General features: G+C 31.5%; 1 protein-coding gene across 3 annotated transcripts in view; it reads left to right on the forward strand.

Moving 5' to 3' along the window:
* LOC129980974 (galactosylceramide sulfotransferase-like) overlaps nucleotides 1-24,475 on the forward strand; it is a 98,495-nt gene that overhangs the window by 17,192 nt on the left and 56,828 nt on the right. The window contains exon 1 of one of the 3 annotated variants that reach the window (XM_056091529.1): nucleotides 15,618-15,775. The exons of the other annotated variants lie outside the window; for them this stretch is intronic. The gene's annotated coding sequence lies outside the window, so the exon portion shown is untranslated. Of the gene's footprint in view, nucleotides 1-15,617; nucleotides 15,776-24,475 lie in introns of those variants that run through there. 3 annotated transcript variants of the gene reach the window in all.

The following is a 24,475-nucleotide window of genomic DNA, read 5'->3' on the forward strand; positions in this document are numbered from 1 at the left end:
TTCCCCTTGTTATTTTGTGAACAGGATTACTGTAATAATTTTGTTTAGATTTGAACTGGCTTGGAATATGTTTTTAGAAATGTGAAAATCTCGGACGAGTTCGTAAATGGCCCATAGCTCCAAGAAGTTGGAAATGGTGGGAGGATGGATATATTTCTTTCGCTATAACTTTCTTAATATTGAAGATAGGGAAAATAAATCCAATGAGCTAAATTAGCGCCTCATTAAGACAAACAACTTTTGTATTTAAAATTTTACAATTACTGCAATATCTTAGAAGTTAGGGGGTTGCAAAGTGATTTTCAAGGCTTAATTTTGACGGTTTCTAACTCCAACAATTTATATTGCCAGATAGTAGATGTGAAGTCTATTTTTGCCTTCCAGTTTGCCGCGAGTAATTTTTTTTCTGATATTTGGTGATATTTACGATCCTACAAGAAATTGCCAACAAATGAAACCATAATGTAACCATTATGGCGAAATACTGTTGACATCTTATGTAAAATAGATCTTGGCATAGTTTAAAAATCGTCAAGCAAAACCCGAGACCGTAAATATCAACAAGTACCAACTTTTTTATTTTATCGTAAATACAGTTAAAGTTGAAAAAAAGTAATGATGAAACATTTTTTTTTTTGAGTACGTTCATTTTTAAACGTTACTTCTCTTTCCCTAATTTAAATAGATGTATAAAAATAGATTATTGCTCTATAAATTTGACATTTTGCTGTCATATTGTGGTACACTGAATTCTCTGTTCAATCTGTAAACAAACACTTGAAATATTATTTAAATTATGTAACCCTTTCAGTAGAACACACAACTTCCATCCGTTATCTTATGAAGTTATTAAGTAAATAAAGTTATATAAGATTTTTGAGTCATCTAGGTAAACAAAAATTGTCAACTGTTTTATTTGAATCGTCTGAAATCGATAATCTTGCAAAGATAAAATAGCTTCAAAGAGCTTCGTTTTATTGATTTATTTGACAGCAAAAAATATTGCCTCTTGACATTAAAAGCCTGCAAATGCCGAATATGATGAAGTATGTGGCCGATGAATCAATAATATATCTGGAGATAAGGCTTTGATATGATAAGCTAAAGTTATTACACTTTTCAGTGCTTACTTTGTCAGTTATTTCTTATCAAATATTGTAGACTAATTCACACTCGTATATAGAAAACAGCGAGGTTTTACTTTTTGACATGATGGTTGTATAACTGACAAAAAAAAATTCTTTTTGATTTTGAAAGATCTTTACATTTTAAACCTCTTTGAATCCAAAAAACACGTTTCTAGAATCTTGTCTATCTGCGAATACAATAACTCAAACATTTTAAGTTAGAGCAATTAAATCTGATTTGCAGATTTTTTGTAGAAAATTTGTAGATTTTTTAATGAAAATTTTGGCAAAATTCACTGAAATTTCCCTGTACATATGAGACACGATAATTCCCGATAGAGCAAAAAGCTCCATGAATGAAATTTGTTATGCAGACTTATCATAAGAATTGTAACATGTATTAATTTCGTATATGTATTTAATTTCGGACCAAATCTATCAAAGTGTGATTTATGTTGATCTGCGCAGTCTCGTGTATGTGAATACGGTAACTCAAAAGCGCAACGGTTAAGACAAATGAAATTTGGTATTCGTTGTGAAACAATTATTGATCTGTATCAAATTTGGAATCCAATCGGTATGAAGGGAAGAGTTTAAAATAATATATTCAGTTTTATTCGCTATATTACGAAGCATAAAATGCATCATGCTGTATGAGAATTAGCGGCAATCTGGATAGGGAAACTCACGTTTGCTGATTAGCGTCACCTTCGAGGGTTTTCCATCTTCCTTTCTTTTATACCCAAATCTTGCAGTAAGTGCATGAAAGAAGAAAGCTCTCTTGGTTAAATTAATCGATGGCTGGGACGGAAGAATTCGAACCTGCATCCTTCGTGTCAAAGGAAAGGAGATTACCCGTCCAATTCAACTGGTCATACCTCTGGAGGTTGACCAGGATGGGGAGGCTGTTGCGGCAAGCAAGCAAACAATACTGTACAATTACTTTTAGCTTGAGTGGCATCACCTTGTTTTGTTGTTATTCTAAAACTACTTATATGCTTCTACTTCTACTTATTGTGAAGATTAAATATATGTCCTACTAACGCCGTCGTCTTTAATGGTGGGGGGGCAGAAGATGATAGAAAATCTAACACCTATTCTATTCTTCTAAATATACGAGAAAGTCGAGGGAAGAATATTCCTGCTGGTTCTCCACCGTAGTGTTATTTCATTTAATTTTTTATTGAAGTCCTTCTATTTTTATATGCCTTATAACTTAATTTGATTTGCTTTAAGTTTGTAAAGTTGGAAATTTAAAATGACCTTTTCACTCACTTTTAAAAAAGCTAATACCCTTGAATTTTGTGATCACGGCGATAATTAATTTTTACATGTTATTAGGCGAATTTGGCGACCAGTTATTTCGCCGGTATTAATGGCTACAGCAAATTACAATTCAAAGTTTAATGTATTCTAATTTCTTAATAACTTCTTCGTAAAATATTTTTAAATTTCAAATTTTGATAGACATATAATTCACAAGATTTTGGAAATCTTACCCGATTCTTTTCATTTTCTTATGCATTTCTTTAGTTTTTTTTTCTTTTTTGTCTAAACCTTTATATATCTAGTTATATCACAGGAAAAAGAAACAGTGTTTAAAAAAAATAGACTTACTTTCAATTTCATTTTGTACTATTGCTTGATTCTGAAACTAAATCTTAGTCGAAAGTACCACTAACTTTCAAAATTTTCATTAAAAGCATGTATTATGCGGAAACTTAATCAAACTTTGAAAAATAAGCCGAATCTTCATGAATTAATCATTAACAATGGGTGAAAAAGGCAGGATGAAATATTAGTAGTAACAATGAAAGCGTTCGAGTTTCACTTTAACAATGAAATGTATTGTTGTAAAATGCGCTTAAAACACTTTTTTAAAAAATTAATGGAAAATAGGAAAAATATATTATAAAAAAATTGGTATCATTAAGAATTTTTTAAAAATATATTTTAAGATGATGTAAAAATTATTTTTGTACTTTAATATTTACGGAATTTATCGTGGGATTTATTAAAGCGATTCTAATTTGTCTTTATTTGATCTTGAACTCTTTATTCGAAAAATCTCGAATTGGATTATTGCCATTTGTTAAAACATGTGCCGAAGACGCTTCATTTGGATGCTTAATTTATTTTTTTCCTCAACTTCCCGTAATCAGATTAGACTTCATAGAAGGAATATCGGTTTTCTTTCTCGCGTCTTGTAAAAGAAACTTCACTCCAAGGTTGAATGCATTACCGCTGTTCTAACTGTAAAAGAAGAAATTCGAATGAGTTTTTTTTTAACGTTTTGGCAACTCATGCTGTGAAACAACTTCTACTTTCACAGTACCGTTTGAAAATGTAAAGAAAATATTATATTTGTCAGTAGAAATTATTTAAATTCGTGACAATTTTATTTTTGTGCATGTCATTTCGATTTTGTTTTGCATTTGTAATAAAGAAGCTACTGTAATCTTCAAAAGTTTTGATTAAAATCTTTTGATGAATCATTGTGTTTTGGACTTTTGGGAGTAAAAAATGGAATTACATCTTTTTGTTTATTCGTGTGTATAAGAAAATGTATCTCGAAGAGTTTACGAGTTGTACGAATGAATTGTAGTATGTGGATCTTTAAACCAAAACTGCACCCTATAAAATTATGGACGATCTTTTTAAAAGGAAGGTTCGTCTGCCAGTCTATGCTCATATAAACATAACGCGATAAAGCAGAAATGTAGATTTATAAAATTAGACATATGATTTATTTCCAGAATTGTAATATATTTTAATAGAAATCTGCCAAAAGGCTGCATGTTTGTTGGATTGTCGGTTAATGATAATTCCAACGCCTACAAGCTACATCGATGAATTTGTCCATACAGATTTGGTACCGAAATGGCAGAGTTCGAGTTTAAGAAAAAGTCGGTCCCTCACTAAAAATGTATATACAACTCGATTCGCTAAATGAAGAAACTGAATAGAAACTGCTCCGTATTATGCCGTATCATTAATATCTTGCTTTTATGTTCTCGTCTTTTAGGTTTTCCTGTCATTATGCATTCTTTTGTTGCGTTAATTTAAATGATGGTTAATATCAGTAGCTACCCGCGACTTATCTTCTCCCATACCTGCACTACCTCTGGTCCTATGAAAAGTATTGCAAAGTTGAAATTCAGATTATTGTTGAAAATTTTTGCAATAATATTTTTATTACAAATTATTGCAATACAATTTTTGCAAAAATAGTTTTAAAAATTTGCTCAACAAATTATGATAGTTAAAAAGATGTTTTTTTAAAAAAGAAACTTAATAGGTTATAAAAGTTAGTCCAAAGTATACATATGCCAAATTTGGTGGCATTAAATCGAACGGTCTAGTTTGTAAAGAACAGCTCCTCTAATTTATATACACATGCGCTCTTATGAGTTGTTTTAAAAGCGAAGATATTCGATTCTCAGTAAAAATTAGAAAGAATTTATGCAGAAGTAAATTAAAAATATATTTAAATTGGTCAGATATTTGTTTTTTAATATGAACTACGTACTAATGCATAAAAATATTATGATCTATGAAGTTTAAATCAAATTTGAATTTTTTTTCATTCGAGGATAAGGACTAGAAAATCGAGATGGCACTCATTGATCTGAGATATTCGTCATTTTATAACTCCAAAATCAGTTTTATTTAACCTTTAAAAAATTAAGTTTACTCATTTTTTTCATTAATTTTTTTGTAAAAATCCTTGACAATGTTTCTATCCAGGGGAAAAGAATAAAAATTTTGAATTGCTCCGACACCTTCATCCTTAGGATGACATTCTTTTACCTTAGTTTAATTTATAATTTAGCCATTACTATATTTAAGTTTTGATTACTATTAATACGTTTTGATTATTAATAATAATAATAGTAAAAAACTGGAATGTTGCTCTTCATCTGAGAACATATTTTTCATTTATAAAACGAGCGCTTAGCATTGGAACTAATGAACTAACTAACAGAATGCGCAGTTTATCTATACATCTTTGGACATTATCACATTCCGTGACATTTCAAAGATCAGACGCATAGAAAGATTTTTATTCCCTCAGATTTGCTTTTACGAAATGGATCAAAAATATTAACAGAGGAAAGGTATTTTTGATTCGTTTTCTTCAGATTCCAATAGTTGAATCACAACTGATATTAAAAAAGCAGCTCCTCTTCCAGATCTCTCCTGTGTGGGAGGTCTTCCGGCGGAAACTGAATCGGTGCAATCATTTTCCCCCAGATCACGCACGGAAGTGGAATCCAATCGCCAAATCCGCGAAAACATGCTTCTTGGCAAGCGTACAAAACTATCTCCATTTCTCTGATTCATTCATCGCACTTATTGTGTGGGGGAAGATCTGGTAGAAGCATATGAAATGTAAACTAAAAAAAACAGTGGGAGTGGTCTCCAAAACTTTCTCGCATATTCTCTAATAAAGGTGTTATCCTAGAGATCGCCTTGCATGGCAAACATACAAAAATATCAGAATCCAAGCACTAATTACTCTTATCAAACACTTGATGACAAATGGGGTGAAATTATCATATCTCCGGCTGTTACTCGTTCTACGCTAATGGCCCCACTTTCCTCCTTTATAAACCTCTGGATGTACTGGTTTGGTGGCAAGTAGGGATTGCAATACCGGACCAAAATTTCAATACCGGTATTCGGTATTTTTTAGATCTTAATACCGGGATACCGGTTTTAATACCGGTATTAGAAATTTTAGAAAAAGAAAGAAAACACAGGGGTTTCTTTGTTTTATTTGCCAGTTTTAAAAGAGAGTGTAAATATCACAGAAAATAATATGGAACTTATAAATTATAACAGTATATAAAGAATCACAAAAAAGTAAAGGAACAACTTATTTATTTAATTCATAAAAAAGTGTAAATATCACTATTCAGTCTGTGGTACTATTACAAATTTTTGAAATGTTTTCTTAAAAAACATAATGCATCAATTGTACTGTCATTAAGCCTGAAAAGCAATTTTGTGTAAAAATTGCCGAAAACGCTCTTTCGGCATCTACGCTAGTTTGTGATACTGTTAGCAATGCGCGATATACTTTTTCCAAGTATTTACCTCTAAATCCTTCATCTTCAAATAAATCAATTTCTCGTCGGATGGTTTTGGATATAGCTGATTTCTGTATTGTATTTTTGTTCGTTTTTTTTTTTATTTTTATTTATCGCTAATTCTAATTTTTGTCCAAGAGACAATTCCTTGTCACTATCGACATTAGTGTCATCATAATCTTCGGTAACTGAACCGAATTCTTCTGAATGCGAATAGATTTGTGGGTAAAAATTTTTTTTTAAAGTTTACTATAAACTTAATGAGATTTGAATTGGTTATTTTCTTTTCTTCTTTCTCATTTTCATTTTTTAAATCATTATAATTATGTAAATACCATAAGACATTTTCTGTTTCGGTATGGCTTTCTTCTGTGCGATTTTTCAATGTAATATATAATTCTTCAGATAGTGATCTGTGCTGTTCTTTTCATGACAGAAACATGAAATTTATTGTTGCATTAGCTGTTAATAAATTAAAATCTCTCCGACATAATGCCTCTATAGTCAGTTTTATTGGAAGTAGAGCTGATATAGTTCTGGATAGTAAGTCGAATTCACTATCTGAAAAATTATTTTACAGGTTTAAGTCGATTATTGCTTTTTTGATTGAAAAATTTCTAAATTTCAAAAATCGTTCCATCATTAGGAGTAAACTGTTCCAACGTGTCTTAGAATCTATTATTAACATATACTCTTTTTTATTTTCAGTAAGTATATATTTTAGTAATATGTCATTTTTTATAGGGGAACGTTTAAATATCAACAATTTTTCGAACTTTATAAATTATAGGAAGCAATTTTTGATGGGTTAATATTTCATCCTCATTAGCAATATCTTCTTCAACAATTACATTGTTCATTATCTTCATTGTCAATATCACTCTCACTCTTACTCTCTTCAATGTCGGAATCCGAAGTTTCTATATCCACAGTATTTGGATTCTTCTGTTCTTTAGTTTTTTTGGTATAATACATTTATTACAACTAATTGAATTCCATGAGCATAGCCCAATTGCTGATTTGCACCAATCAACTTTCCAACTTTTTTCATAACTATTGCTCCATTAGTCTTTATGGATACAATAAGGGATAATCCATGTTTCACTAATTTAGATTTAAGCAGTTCATTAAGCCATTAATTAGCTAATTAATTTCACCCGTTATTGAGACATAAAAACAAAAAAGTATACTATTTTGCCATGTTGGCGATCCCTGAACATATAGTGGAGACAATTAAAAAAATTTCTAGTAAATACCGAAAAACCGGTATTTAAACTTGTGAATACCGGTATTACAAAATTGTACAAATGGCTCAAAATACCGGTATTCGGTATCCCGGTATACCGGTATTGCAATCCCTAGTGGCAAGGATTCTGCATCCAATCCCGATCCAGGATTGGAATCCTGGATCGTGGCGGGTAGTTTCAAGTTCTATAACTCGATTCTTCCGAAAACTCCACTTGTGATGCAGCTCTGTGAACACTAAATCTGCCGGTATCAAGCGTCCTCCCGTTTATCAGGTGCGGAAGTTTGGAGAAGTAATACCATTTCAGATTTAACCCTCGTCATCTGACCTAGGTACAAAATTGAGTTTCGTCCCAAAATTGCATCATTGTGGTACATTCATGTAATAAAATCAAGACTAAATTTCATAATTTGGATATCGAGTTTTAGATATCTTCATATTAGAGAAAGAACTTTTACACTCTATTATTCAATGTGAATTATTTAGAATTTGTAAAGACGTAATTTTGGCAAAGTTTTGTAAAGATGGAATTTTGAAATCGCTATTTTAGGAGTTATCAACTCGTTTAATTTTGATTAAATCATTTCATATGAGAGGAGCCTACTTTTAATAAAAAAATTGAATTTTTAAGATTCTATAATTTTAAGATGGAATTATTACATCAAAACTAAAAATTTGGAAAATTTCTTAAATAAAAACAGCGGCAGTAATCACCATAAAACACCCTTGCATACTCTGAGGCTGTGAATACTTCGCATAGCATCGTAGAACATTAGATACAAAATAAGACTTTTAACGCAAATTTAGCATTTTTAATGAATCTGTTGTATGATTTTTGGATTTTTTTCAAGAAAAAACCGAACTTTTATAAAGGTAGTATAATTTAAAAAAGTAAATTTTGAATATTAAAATGGTGCAAAATCAGTTTTATGTATTGTTATATCTGAAGTTATTATTGAAAAACGTGAAAATTTCATTTAATTCCTAATTAAAACCTCAAAAAAGTTCAGCTGTACAAATTTAAAACCTCAAAAAATAAATCTGCGTCAAAATTGGTAATTTTTGGTCAAATGGTCTGTCTTACACATACACATTCTCTTTCATTGTTAGTAATCATTAATAAATATTGAAATTAAAACGCAATGAATAAAGAAAGAAGCAAGAAATGTTTCATTAAAAATTCAAGGATTTTATTCATATTTCTGATATATACAATAAAAATTATATTCATATTTCTAGACCCAAACGACTTCTTCTATTTTTTCATTTTTTTTCCTTCCCACTCTTTTACGATTTTGATTTTATTCATGTATTTTTGATAATTTTTTCTGCTTTGGCATATTTATAAACAAGAGCTTGCTTTCAATGCTTTTTAAATTATTATTATTTAAATTACATATGATTAAAGGCAACATTTCGCCGATGGACTAAAATGGGAGAACGCACATTAAAACCAGCAGCTCAATGCAGTGCCAAGCGGTCCATTTTCCAAGCGGTTTTTCAACTTATGCAGGTGCCTAACTTTAAGTTCACTGCTTCATGAAGCATTTTCTCGAAAAAAAAACAATCATAATTACGAATATAATAATGTTTACAATGAATATAAACTGTGCAAACGGTCACAAAACCTGTAAACAAAATAGAAATTGAAAACTTGGAAGAAGAAAATAATAAACATTACCAAAACTATAGAAAAACCATTTCATTTCCAACTGGTAAAGTTTAAAAAAAATAAACGATTTCGAATGTCCTTCAAACAACTCTGGAGATTCCCATTATTTTTGTTTTCAAGTCGCGCCACCAACCAGGTAGGTCTTTGCACTATCTCAATATCCCCAACTTTGCCAAACCCAAACGACTAGTTTAGGACGGGGGAGAGAGGTAGTTAGCTCAGTGTATTCTGTTTTGCATAACTTGCACTTCATTTTATTTTATTTTCAGCTCTTATTTTTAAAGCCTAAGGTTTCTATGGTCCACTCTTTTAGCTGATTGGTCTCTTCTACTCTTTTAATATTTCAGAAAAGGCCCATCATTATTAATCTCGATTTCGCGAATTCTTGGAATTTTAGAATCGAAATTATTGATACTGTTCAAAAAACTATATACATAAAAAAAAAACGACTTGTGCGGAATTTTTAAAAATAGAATTAATTTTACTTTGAGTATAGGAAAAATATAGTAATCGTCAAAAAATTCGAACTCCCTGAGTTCGGAAAACACATTTTTGGAAAATGTCAGTCCGTCTGTCTGTATCTGTCTGATAAAGATAACTCAAAAACGCTTTGAGCTAAACGAATGAAATTCGGTATATACGTTTATTATACCAAGTTTGTAGATTTCTATAAAATGTTGAGCAAAATCTGCCTAGAAGTCTGCCTGGCTGTTCGAAATTAATGTAACACAATAACTACAAAACAAAGAGATCTAGACAGATAAAATTTGATACATAGAATTAGCATCTATAGTCTAGATACCTTTTTAGATTTTGTGCCAGATCCAATAAGGTATTGACCATTTGTCGATCTGTATTTTTAGAAACATGTAAAAGCGATAATTCAAAAAAAAAAAAAAAAAACGCAATGGTTTAATTATATCAAATTTTATATGAGATTTTGTGACTACAAGTGCAGTTTTGTATCAAACGATTGAAAAAAATGTGTCTAAAATACAAATTTATTTTTCGATGCTATTAAGCATGCCAGGGATTAATCGCCAAATAACTTGCCAAGAATGACACGAGGAATTCAGTAAAAGACTTCAATTCACTCCAAAAATTTATATTTCGTAACCATTGTACACCAATGCTGTGTAAATCGTTATCTGTGATAACACCTTATTGGTGAGTATATGAGAAGGTTTGTTGAGACCACTGGCTGCTTTTGAAAACGTGATAAACATGCAATTAAGGATAAGTGTAACAAGGATGATGTCAACGAAGGTAAACTATTAATTTAATTGTTTATCGTCATCCTTCTTACATGCAGGCGATCATTTTATTTCTGAATTCATATCGTTTCGTAATGAGTTCATTTTACTTATTATTTAATATAGGAACAAATCCATAAGCATCTCAACAGTTACGTGGCCTTTTAATTAAGTCAATATGCTAGAATGCTTAAAAAAGGTACGACTCAATTAAATAGGAGAAAAAGGATAGTGAATAGATAAATCGAATTAAATTTAATTGAAATATAATAATTTTAAATAAAGCATATGCCTGATTTTGTTAGGGCCGAGGTGGCCTGGTGGTAAGGTCTCGGCTCGTGAGCCGTTAGGTTTTAGGTTCGAGACCCGATTCCACCGAAGAACCGTCGTGTAAGAGGGTCTGTTGCACGCTAAATCCGTCAGGTCAAATGTCCTCCCGCTGATGTGGTGTGGTGTGGAGAGGGGAGTGCCAGCTCAGGTGTCGTCCTCGTCATCTGATCGCGGTTCAAAATGACGAGGCCCGTCCCTAAATAGCCCTAGTGTTGCTTTACAACGGGACGTTAATATAATTAAACTAAACTAAAACTAAACTAAGCCTGATTTTGTCGTTTTCAAGACCAAGGTAGGCCCCTTAAGAGGCCTCATTTTCAATAAATGGCTAATTATGTTCCTATTTCAAAACATTTTTATTTTCTCTTATACGAAGTACACGGAAAGTATTGTAATCGTCAAAAACTTCGAATTTGAGATTGTGACGAAACTCCATGTTTCAGACCTCTCCGAGTTCGAAAACAAAGAGAGCGTTTAAAAAAATTGCCTTTTTGTGAAAAATAACACAAACGCTTTGAGCTAGACGGATGACATTTGGTATATGGTTTTCACATTAAATTTGCAGATTTCTGTCAAATTTCGTGCAAAATTCATTCTCAAGTCTGTCTGACCGCTAGTCGAATATAAATCAATACGATAACTAGAAAACGAAGATAAGTGTATAAATAAAATTTGATGATGATGATATCATATCCGCGTTACCACTGAAAGGGGGTGCAGTAGCTTCTGAGGGTAAAGACCCCTGAGCACCCAAGGGCAGAAGTCTGACTTCTAGCTCATATGAAGATGACACACACACATTCGCTTGCACAACCCCTTTTTACAGGGGGGGGGGCATTCACACACCTCACAGATAGAACACAGATGAAGAACAACCATGCTCGAACCGGGATTCGAACCCGGGACGCCCAGATTACGGGGAAGATGCGCTACCCCTATGTTAGGACGCCGGCATAAATAAAATTTGGTGCACTGATTTAACATCTATTTGTAGACAATTATCAAATTTTGTGTCAAAATCCAGCACGGGATTGAACGTCTGTCAATTTGTACTTTCAGATGCACGTGAACATGATAATACAAAAGCGCAATGATTAAATATATGAAATCTGATATGTAATTTTGTGACTATAATTATTGTTAATTGTCCAACTTTCGTTTTAATAGGTTGGAAAAAGCGCTTACGAAACACAAATTCGAATTTTGGCACTAGAATTTCGAATAACAGCGCACAAGGGATTATTCTCCCTTCTCCGTCCACAAAAAAACTTTTTAAGGATAATGAGACAGATTCAGTAAAAATGCTAAATTCTTATCAATGCGTTAGTACTTCTTCACTTTTGTACGCCAATACCATGCAAGGTATTTTCTGCCTTACACAAGGTCTACAATTTTTTGAAGAGTGTGGGGAATTACATTTTTATTAAAAAGTACACGAGAATGTTTTGGGGAGACCACGCTCACTAATTTTTCATTTAATCAACATATTAATTAATATCATTTCATTTAAAATTTTGTATTTATATAATTCCTAAGCGGCATCTACGTTTGTGCATGACATATGCAAGCGTTTGATATTTATAAATACTATATTAAATAAATTCAATGAAACAAATAAGAAACTGGCCTGTTATACTTGATAAAGTATTGATATTACCTTAATATTTAAAAATTTTCAGAATTTGTATATTTTTAGGAATATATCTTGATTAGGATAACGTTTTTTATCGACCTGTATGCAGACTTAGTCGGCTGTATAATCATAAACCCACCTTTGATGTTACGTAATTAATTTATATGTCAGAATGGGCTAGTATCTTTTCAAACTTATCTGGAATTCTTTATGGGCCGCGGTGGCCTGGTGGTAAGGTCTCGGCTTCGGAACCGGAGGGTTTCAGGTTCGAGACCCGATTCCACCGAAGAACCGTCGTGTAAGGGGGTCTGTTACACGTTAAATCCGTCCTGACCAAACGTCCTCCCGCTGGTGTGGTGTGGAGAGGGGGGGTGTCAGCGCAGGTGTCGTCCTCGTCATCTGACCGCGGTTCAAAATGACGAGGTCCGTCCCAACATAGCCCTAGTGTTGCTTCAAACGGGACGTTAATATAACTAAACTAAACTAAATTGGAATTCTTTATAAATATTCGATGTTTTATGTTTAATGATGTTCAGTTTGTGGAAAATCTCTCGTTTGTCTCCTCATAGAGAGGAAATGAAATTCAACTCACTGCAATTAAGATATTTTAAACCTTGATGATTCGGTTTTCAGCTGGAATTTTTTTATATAAATTGTCATAGTTTTTGATATAATTGTCATAAAAAAATGCTATATTTCACGCATGAGAAATGACTAAGTCCGTGAACGCCACATTTGTATATAGAGAGTTCCGCACATTCTTTATAGTAAAGTAGAGGAAAAGGCACTTGTGTATTAATTGCATGCTAATGGGAAAATAGCTACGAAAGACCCTAACAGCGAGCGATTTTTGTAGATAAATAGCTGGCATGCAGTTAATGCGTAAGTACCAGAACATCGAATATATATTTTAGTCGCCTTTTCTTGATCGATTGAAATTTAAATTTGAAGCAGAAATACAATTGTAATCACAAGATGACATACCAGCTTTCATTTATTTTGAGTTATTGTATTTACATGCAGACGAAAGTACAGACTGACGGACGGTCTGCTACAGATTTCTGTTCTTCGAGATAGTGAATTAAGAGTCTTAAATTTTTTTTTTTTTGATATAAACATAACTTCATTTGTATGAGAGGCATCGGTAATATATGGATGATAGGCGTTTGGGTAACGTAATAATTTATATACATAGATATTATTTTATTGTTGTTGTTGTTTCTAATGGCACTTGCCATTGACAAGCCCGCTGTTCGAAGACAGCCGTTTAAGCCTGAGGGGGAGCGCCTCTTGTTTCTATAGTAGGGCCATCTAGGGCCAAGAGAACGACTTAGCTACACACACGTCATAACCCTTTTTACGGGGCGGACTTTATTCATGCATTTCATTCACAGATCGTAATTTAGACCTGAATCAGAGAACGATCACCCCTGATCCAGTACCCCCAGTGGTATTACTCTCGACATGGTGACCACGACAGATTTATACTTGCGCCAGCCACCAAGCACGCGGGGAATTTTCGGCCGGCGGGGTTCGAACTCTCAACCTAAGGGACGCGAATCCGATGCTCTACCAATCAGGCTATCCCGGATTGTAAATAGTTTCAAATAATTTTTTAAGAATAATAAATAATTTAAAATCATTTTTTTAATTCATGTACCATTGAACCCCATATGTATACACAGTCAATGCTTTGACCCATTTGACTCTAAATTTGATATGATTCTATTCTTTTGATGCTGTACCTATGGACCAAATCTTATATACCTAGCTCTTTGCTTTCTGTAATTATCGCAATTATATATGCTATTATAGTCAGACGGTCTTCCTCTAAATGGATTTTCTTTAAATTTTTTTAAGAATCTAAAAATTTAGTGCTAAAACTATTAACCACAGTTCCGTCTAGTTCAAAGTGTTTTTGAATTATCACATGCAAAGACAGACAGACATAATGCCCAAAAATGTATTTTTTGGATTAATGAGGGACTGAAGTGTGGAGATTTGTTGAAAATTCGATTCTGCATTTTTTTTTCTTTTTTCAGAAAAATTACAATATTTTTTTATTTTACAATACTATTACAATAATTGTAAATATTACAATTACGATAATTGTAAATATTACAATTACGATAATTGTAAATATTACAATTACGATAATTGTAAATACTACAATTACGATAATTGTAAATACTACAATTACGATAATTGTAAATACTACAATTACAATAATTTTTAATACTAATACAATTACAATAATTTTTAATACTAATACAATTACAATAATTTTTAATACTAATACAATTACAATAATTTTTAATACTAATACAATTACAATAATTAATAATACTATTACAATAATTTTTTAATTTTGCAGTTTCATTTGAACGTTAGGGTTCTAAAGCGTCCCTCCTGGCATATTTTTAACATTAAGTATCCTAAGCGATCGACACAACACTTTACTGTTTGTCCATGAGACATGAATACATTATTTCATAGATGTGATAAAATTATTTTCAAAATATATATAATGGCAAGCTGTTATTAATAATAAATGTTAAAATTTTAATACATTAATGAATTACTTTTTTAAAAAATGAATTTCACAAAAATATTGGGAAAACCTTATCCGTATTTTGTGGAATATAAACACTGCTTTATTTACCATAAAACATCTATATTTGTAGTTAATGAAATTTATTCTTTTTATACATGTGAATAGGTATCAATATAATGGGCACACGAAATTATGCTTGTTCAAAAGCCGCAGGTATCGGCCCCGGCGTCCAAAGTGCAAATTCTGAGAATGTGCTTTTCAGTTATGCTCTTGATTTTGTATTTGTAGAGCGTTTTCCATAGAATACAAATCTTTATATGACCCAAAAATTCTCTATTTAAAGTTAATGCAATTTTTTTTATAAATCATATTACAGAATGAATCATAATGATTTGTTTAAACAAGAGTAAAAATCTAGCAATAGGATCACCAAGCTAATGCGCTTCTGATTTGCATAACTTTTTTTCTTTATATTCCTTTCCGGTGTTGAATCCTACGATTTCTGTGTCCCACGCTCTCGGTTAGCTGTCCGTCAGCTACCCACAATATTTAAGCAAGCTAGGGAAGGAAGGAAGGCAGAAATAAGATCTAAAAAAAATCAAACAAATCCGTAAACAACTGGGTCAGACAATCGTCTACTGACAAAAGTAGCGCGCATGCGCACCAAACTTTTGATTTGGCGGCACTCCAAAACGGTCTTCTCGTCCAAGTTCCCCGGCACTTGTTAATTCGTTAGCGCGCGGAGGCTGTGATAGTTGATCTAATCTAATCTATTCTAAACCCACCTTTCGGTTGCAGTTACTGTTTGTGGTTAAGATTCTAAACAAGGCTGGAAGCCAATTTTATGTGTTAGCAAGATTCAAATCCGTAAGTTTCTGCGAATATTTATCTTGTTTTGCTGTCTGTTTATTTATCAGTCTCGGTAATGATACATTTTTCGCAGTAATTAAAACATAACGCACGCAGATGTTATTTTGGGTAATATGATGCTTTATTTATGTTTGATGCTTAACAGAATAATATCAAATAAATTTCTGATATTATTGAAACAATTATTTTATTTACTTTGTTTGTGTATTGAGCAATTCTTGTCCGAATCGTTGATGTTTTTATAAGTTTCTTATTTTGATGATATACTAAATTAAAGAGAAAAACTGACTGGGTATTTATTTACCTTGCATTTTATTTTTCAGCAAATATTTGTGTAAATAGATTTCAATAAAAAAAACTTATCGGAAGATGTTTTGAAGAATGTTTGGTAAAGTTTAATTCTTATTTTGTATTATGAAAATTTTGTTTATTAATATGGAAAATTTTGTTTGTTAATAAACAATTTTAAAATTTTAACTATCATTTAATTAAAATTAATTTTATAAATTAATAAAGACGTAGACAAAAAATTGATAAATATAATTGCATAAAAACGTACATTTCTTTTTTTTCTTCCTTATTTGGTTTCGTAAATCAAAAGAAATAGACTAAGGTGTTTTCTTACAGTTTTGAAAACAATCTGAAATGTGTTTGCTGAAATATTTGACTCGGATTGCCAGAGCAATTTGGAAGTATTATTTCAGCGATTTTATTTATATCTATTTCTAATATAAAATGGCTTTTAACATTTTTGAGTAAATATGATGCGAAAATATTTTTTCAGAAATTCTTTTAAACTTTTTACGCTACTTAATTATATTTTTGCATTATTTATTAATTTTTTTAATTGATGGAAAATTATTATTAAAATATATATTATTATGAACAGATTTTCATAATGAAAGTCAAAAATGATACATAGCATTCATTACAAGTAAAATATTTTCTTGTTCAGAATTTTTTTTTTCAGATGCATAGTTGCTCTTCTAATAAACGCTTTCTGCATTAAAATTAAATTCTACAAATATTTGGTGTCTGCGTAGAATTTAAAAAAATATTTTTTGATTTTATCAAATAAAGCATTACTGTTATTTAAAAATTAACATAATCTACTGTAAAATACAAATTAGGTGCAAGAAATTCCCTATAGCTCCTAAAATTTGTAACTTGTTCTTTATTAGTTCATGAAAACATGTTGCCACTAATTTTGATAGGTTCTGAAGAAAATCCAGAGCAATTAGACGGATTTAGAATATTCTTTCTCTGGAGATAATAATTACATTTTGAAAAAGCGAGGGGGGCAGTATAAAATTTACATTTAAAGATCATAGGGACTATTCTCTCTTGTATTTGTACAGGTAAGGGAAATTTTCAAATTTCATTTAAGATTGAAACATTAGGAGAAAAATATGTTTGGATAAACGTTGATATTTATGTACAACAAATTTTTAAATATCGCTTAGAAATTTATAAGGAATCTTCATGATAGAATTAGATATATATGCGTTTTACATACAGGTGATCGATGGACAGGAAAGAAGGAGAGACATAACTGTGTTGATTTAAAATCCTATTAAAAAATCAATGATTAAAGCATGAAAGCAATTTCATATTGGAACATAGCATTTTTTTTCCTTCAAATCATTGAATAGATACGTAACGTTATTGTTCCAATATGTTTTAATTTTAAGAGTAATTTGATCATTGTATTAAAAATAAGTGAATTTTAAAAAGTAAATAGTTTGTGCAAGAATCTTTGTTGATAATTTTTGAATACTATTATTTGTCATAAATTAATGAGTTTTCAAAATACAAAAAAAAAAAAAAAAAAAAAGACAATATTGAAAGTAAAAATACGGCGCATCGAAATGCAATAAAGTAATCAAAACAATGCATCTCATTTCCACTCTAATATGAATATAATTCTTTTTTCCCTAAATTTTATCGTTCAGTTCTTTTTATTCGAAATATCGCATTGTATATATATTTTGTAGGATCTGATATATCTAGTTACCCAATAGAATATCTTCATTCACTTAAATGGATAATTTTATACTTATCTACTTAAAGATGGAGTTCCAACTGGATTGCGAGTCAGTTTAAATTTCCGACCGTTTTTTTTATAAATTTCTGCGCAATATTTTAATATGAACTCGTGGAGAAGCCTCTCGTATTTGAATAAATATCCTGTATTGCCAATTTTTATACTATCTGTAAATAGTTTATATTAAAAAAGATTGATTAATTAAAATTTTTTAGGCAGTATCTGAAGAATTCTTTTCAATTTCAAAGAAAAATGAGAAGTGTATCAAGAAAATGTTTTATTTATGCATCTTTAACTCTTCCTGTGCATTTTTTATAGTTTTCTTTATAATTAACTATTTTATTATTATTGCTTTCTTTTAATTTCCGTTTGTTCACTCTAACATTCTACATTGTCATATCGAGTTTTACAGCGTTCTGCATTAAAGTTTATAAAATTGTATTTCTTTAAAACAAACCATAATTAATAAAATATTTTTGAAAATAAATCTTTAATAGTGTTTAAAAAGAACTTTAAAAATTATGTTTATTTTTTAATTAATAATTCATTATTATAAATAGAATGGAGTCGTAAAATCATCTTATTTTTCTCAAATTGACAACCACGAAGAGGCACAATCATGAAATTAAAATTTAACTATGACAATAAATTGACTTATAATTAAATTATGAAAATATTCAAGTATTATACTATCATCGAGAATACTCAAATGTATAAAATTTTAAATCTCTATCAAGTTTGAAAATGAGTGGAAATATATCAGTTATCATATCCTATCATTTCTAACATGAAACCATTTAAGTTAAACAAAGGTGGCAGTTAAAACAAAATGAGTGTTTTACCATTTTTCGCATGCAGCTAAGCAAATAACATTCTTCAATTAGTGTAGGCCGAAATTGATTCCACTTGCACGTTATTCAAACAATCACCAGGACGGCTTCTAAGTATCCAGCACCTTGCAAGATTGTGATGCTCCTCCCCTTAATATATGTCATACATTGCTGTATATGCTTGATCCTGAAAAGAATCGAAGTATTTTTTAGGCTTAATGTATATTTAAAATACAACAGAAGGTAGAAATTTGCATGGAGGTTTAAAATATATGGTAAACTGTCATGTCATCTATTTCTTTTCACTTAAGCTTATTGGATTTTAGGGGATGGTTGTGCATTTCAAAGTCAGAAATAAGTGAAATTCATATTTGTCTAACGCCATTTATAAATATTTTTAGGTACAAGACCATATAGAATTAAACTGCATGTATATAATTTTTCGTTTTTTCGTTCTTTTTTTTTTTTGCTTAAATTATTTTGTCCAATACTGGATCTTAAACAGTTTTGAACAAATTTTAATTTGAGAAACAGAAACTGGTATAGTTAGAAGGATTCTTAGCAAAATCTATGAGTTACTGTTAAGGCTTTTTTTTTTTTATTTTTTAAATTTCTTTTTAAGACAAAGATTAGTGAACTTGACAACTAAAAATCGTGAAGTGCTAGCTAGATGAAATTTGACGTTTAAAATGTAGATTTTTTTAAAATCAAATTTTGAACCAAATCTGTAAAGGACTGACCGCCCGTCAGTCTCATGCATATAAACGCAACCACTTAAATATGCAATGACTTAAATAAATGAAATTTGGCACGAGAATTTGTGACCACAATTGTAATTCTGGGTCTAATTTTGGTTCCAATCGATTTGGAAGAAAGCATCCAAAATACACATTTAAATTTCGGGTAATTGTGCATTAACTATGCTAGGGATTAATCATGATAGATTCAGTAAGCCGGCGTCCTGGCATATGATTAGCACGTCTTCCCCGTGATCTGGGCGTCACGGATTCGAGTCTTGGTTCGGGCATGGCTGTTCCTCTTCTATGTTCTATCTGTGAGGTGTGTGAATGTGCCCCCCCCCCTGTAAAAAAGGGTTGTGCAAGCGAATGTGACGATTGAAGTAGTAAGTCGTACTGTTGGCCCTAGGTGGTGCTACTGAAAAAACAAGAGACGCTCACTCGGCTTAAATCTCTGACAGATAACTATCAGCGGGTTTGTAAAGTGCTATAAGTCACAATGCAACAGATTCAGTAAAAATGATGGATCCACACCAAGGTAATATTTTCGCCAACTATTCGCTATTATTCCGGCCAATATTCGCCAATGTTATACATGGCATTTGCAGCGTTACCCGAGGTCTATAGTTCCCACTGAAGTGGAAAGAGAATAATATTTTTATTTGAGAGTACGCCATAGTTTTGGGAAAACCACTTCCACTGATATTTTTTATAAAGCATAAAAGAACATCGACTGCCTGTATTTCGGAAAAAAAATATTCGTTGGTCATTAATCTGAAACACAACGGACTCTCATGCAATTGTAGTATATCTGATTCAGACGCTAAAGTTGCAGCAAATTGAATGTTACTCAAATACTTTTATAAATTCACTTTATAGTGAGTGTGTTGCGATTTTCTAATGAACTGCCCGATTTTAAATATAATATTTTTAATCTACACAAACACAGCTAAGCTACACTACAAAATTTACAAACACACATAGACAATTAGGTTAAAGTAAACAGTATGTTAGAGGGATTCCACCGTTTCCAACCGAAAGCATTAGACGTTAGCGCAAGGGTTACGCATAGGAAAAAGTCGACCTCAGGATGCAGGTCTCCCGTTCAACTGCTTGCTTGTCTGTAAAACGCCACAAGGGGTTTCTGTAAAACACCAGGGGGCGCTCTCTGCTCAAGGGGAAAAAGAGGTGCTACAACTTTTCTTTTTTATTCAAGACGGTATTCACATAAAGCGTATTAATTTTCAAATTTTTCACTTGGAATTGGCACCCTTATATGCTTGGCGCCCTGTCCCGCAACTCAGATTGTACAACCCTCGAGCCAACCCTTCGAGTTATTTTCAGTTACCATTTATAAAAACAGTTTTTAAAGTATCCAGAATTTATTCCACTGATGACACGGATGTATTTTCATTGCATAATTCGGTGATTTCATGAGATTGCTTAAAAATATTTAAAGAGAACAGTTTTTAAGTGTTTTCACTTTCTCGTATAGGAAGTATATTAAGAGAAAGTGTTTCAATCGTCAAAAAATTAACTTTGATATTTTAAGAAATCTTCGTGTTTCAGATTTCACTGAATAAGAGAGAAAAACACCTTTGGAATGACGTACATTTACGAACAATATAACTCGAATGTTTTGAGCTTAATGGCTAAAATTTAATATGTGGTCTTTACATCAAATGTATAGATTTTTAGGAAGTTTGAACGAAATCAATTCACAAGAAGTTTCTGTGTCTGTCTGTCCGAAACCACGTGAACATGATATCTAAAAAAAACGTACACATCCATATAAATAAAATTTAATTGATAATTTTAACATCTACAATGTATCTAGTTTGGAACCAAATCCTTCAACTGGCCGACTAATGCCCATCTGTGCATTCGCATGAATGTAAACGCTATAATTCAAAATCGCAACGATTGAGATAAAGGGAATTAGGTTGCGTTCTTAGTACTTAAATTGTAGTTACAAATCAGATTTTGGTTCAATTTATTTGACAAAAAACACCGAAAATACATTCTCGTTTTTCTTTACTATACTGTTCTAAACCACTAAGCGCCGTATGAAGAATTCTGAAAATAAAATTCTGAAATAAATTCCTCGCTCTTTCCCCATATTTTTTTAAGTGGAAAAAGAGTGAGGCGACATTTTTATTAGAGAATATACGAGATAGTTAAACATAGTTGATAATTAATTTCCCGATGGTTTAAAATTCAAGAAGTTATTTAACCCTGTCTAGGGCCGTGGGAAGTATGCTTTCCACCAAATTTATCAATCTTTGTATGAAATTTTGTAGGATAGCATAAGTTCTGACAAATTTTTTTATTAAGTCAGAAACTTAGATGCTTCAGTTCTTTATCTCACACAAAATGATGTGTCTTGGTTTGTAACTTAATTATTAATTAATCAAATTAAATTTATCTAATAAGCTAAATGAATCCCTTTTCTTATTATAATTTCAAGCTTAAAAGTATTTTAACATAATATGACTAGAAAAAAATGGCCCTTTAAAGGGTTAACATAATGTTTATAGGATGGCATACTATCTATAAACTAAATGATGCAAAAATCGTTCATTGAAAAGGTGAAGGGGGGGGGGGAATCTGAATGAAAGAAACTAATACTAAAAACAGTTGCTATAAGGCAAATGGACTCACTGACATAAAACCATTACAATTCCAGCGATTAGAATTTATCGGTCATTAACCCGTTAACTGGCATATGGTTACAGATTTCCCATAAGAGCCAACGAAGACATATGTTGCTTCTGAGAAACCGTGCCAAATAAAGATTTACAGCTATTGAATGGAGATGAAATAGAAGAAACTTTGGATAACATTCCTGAACTATCTGCCTGTCGCCTTATCAGTTCGGTACTTGGCATTTATTGACAAGACCAAAGGGGAGAGGGTGTGATATAAACTGAACCCATCAAGTGAAGCTGCTCGAGTGTAATGTCAATAAGCTGTTGGAGGAAGGGGGGGGGATAACCTTGACATTCAGTTTGGGTGTGGTGACAAACTTTTCAATGCGTAAGCGCATTAACAAAATGAAACTATCGTAACAATAAATTATTACAATGATGCAACTAAACAAATATAAAAGAGAAACACAAAATAGGCATAACAATGAACACTATTGGTAAAAATGTTAATTATGCACAAGAAATTCTTGATTATGTGAATGGGCACATAATCAAGAATTCTTCTTCTGGAAGTTTGTAACACAGAGGGGTGGGGGTGGGAGGGAGTTACATACAGACCGGAATTTAGCTTTTGGAAAGGATAATCGGTCAACCTCAATATATTCTATTTCTTCATGAATAATTTTTTTAATTTTCAATCTGGATTCTTGGCAGGTGGAATTATTGAGAAAATAGTCTGCCTCAGGCTGAGGAGTTGACTCACTCATGTAAGAATAATTCATCATAATTTTGCAACGGAGTGGTATCGAAATTCCGCATGAGCAGTACGCAATCCTGGTTAGATTAAAATGGTTTAGATATAAAAGAAGTGGGGACGAACTGAGAGATATTAACCCATTCATTGCCATTTACGGATATTTCGTAGGAAACTGCTGTAAAATCAAGCGTTTATAAATTTCGCTGGCATTGAATGTGTTAATTTTGTACGTAGTGTGATATAAAATCCGTTAATCAAAGAATGGAATGGCAGATAGTTATACCCGATCAAAATAGAACAATAAAAATCAATTCTAAAATGCTATCATGCTAAGCATATTTCGTGCCAGAGACTCGGATTTTTTTCTCACAATTTTAAATCCGATCGTAGTACTTTATTTTCTCGTAAATGAAGTATACAAAAATAAAGTATTGCAATCGTCAAATATTCGTTTTTGAGATTTTGTCGAATCTCCATGTTCAAGACCTTCATAAATCTGAAAAATACATTTTATAAAATCACGTCTATATGAATTTGAATACTCAAAAACACATTGAGCTAGTGCAATAAAATTTGGCATGAAGTATTTACACAATGATACAATTATACAAATACAAAAGAGAAAAACTAAATACACATAGCAACGAATGTATTTGTAAAAATGTTAATTATGATACAAAAAATGCTTGTTTATGTGCGTGGGCACTTTGATCTGCTAAAAGTTTGATCTTCTAACAGTAGCAGAGCGCGCACGCACACGTGTAAACTGACGCACTAAAATTTAAATGAATGTGAGGGTTATTTATAAGCCGGAATTTCACTATAGGGGAGAACAATCGTTCATCCTGAATATATCCTAATTATCTTCGCGAATTATTATTCCAAATTTATTCCCAAGATGAACATAACCATAAAACTTACGTAACTGGATGGATAAACTATCTTACACTGATTTAACATCTTAAGTCTAGATGTATATCGTATTTGGAATCAAATCTGTGAAGAAATTGTCTTGCCGGGCTGTCTTGTTATTTTACAGACATGAGAATGAGATAATTAAAAAAAAAATGTGACGATTTAAATGTATGAAATTTATGATCGAAAAAAAAGAAATTCAAAAATGCACATTCGATGTTCTAGTGCTTGTGTGATAACCACATTCCAGTAATGAAACGCCCCCCCCCCAAAAAAAAAGACATAAAAGATATCACGTTAACAGGCTCTTTCGTAGCTGTTGTTTGTCAATGCCATGCGGTAAATAGTATACAAATATATTTATTAGACTTTTGGGAAAACCACAGTCATTGATTGTGACACTGTATCTTTTTAAAGAATTTATTTCTTTTGTAGATACTGTTATTTCTACTTTATTAAAAGGATAAAAACGCACTAAAATTTAAATGAAATAATACGAAATGTATTTAAATGTTTCATTCTGTTTGGATGGCAACACGCATGTTAAAAGAAGACATTTAGTTTATGTATTAAATATAATGGGTTAAATCGCGGAGGTGTTTAGATAAAATGTTTCTTTTAATAAATTTTGTCGAGATTTTGATGCTGATTTGAATTTTTGTCAGCGAGACGATTTGCAACATTTCATTCAGCTAGCTTTCTACGTTTATAAGATACCGCGTTTACATACACCCTGTATCAAAAATCAAGACGGGATAAAGTTCCT

This window comes from Argiope bruennichi, chromosome 8 (genome assembly GCF_947563725.1).
Source record: "Argiope bruennichi chromosome 8, qqArgBrue1.1, whole genome shotgun sequence".
Taxonomy (NCBI): domain Eukaryota; kingdom Metazoa; phylum Arthropoda; class Arachnida; order Araneae; family Araneidae; genus Argiope; species Argiope bruennichi.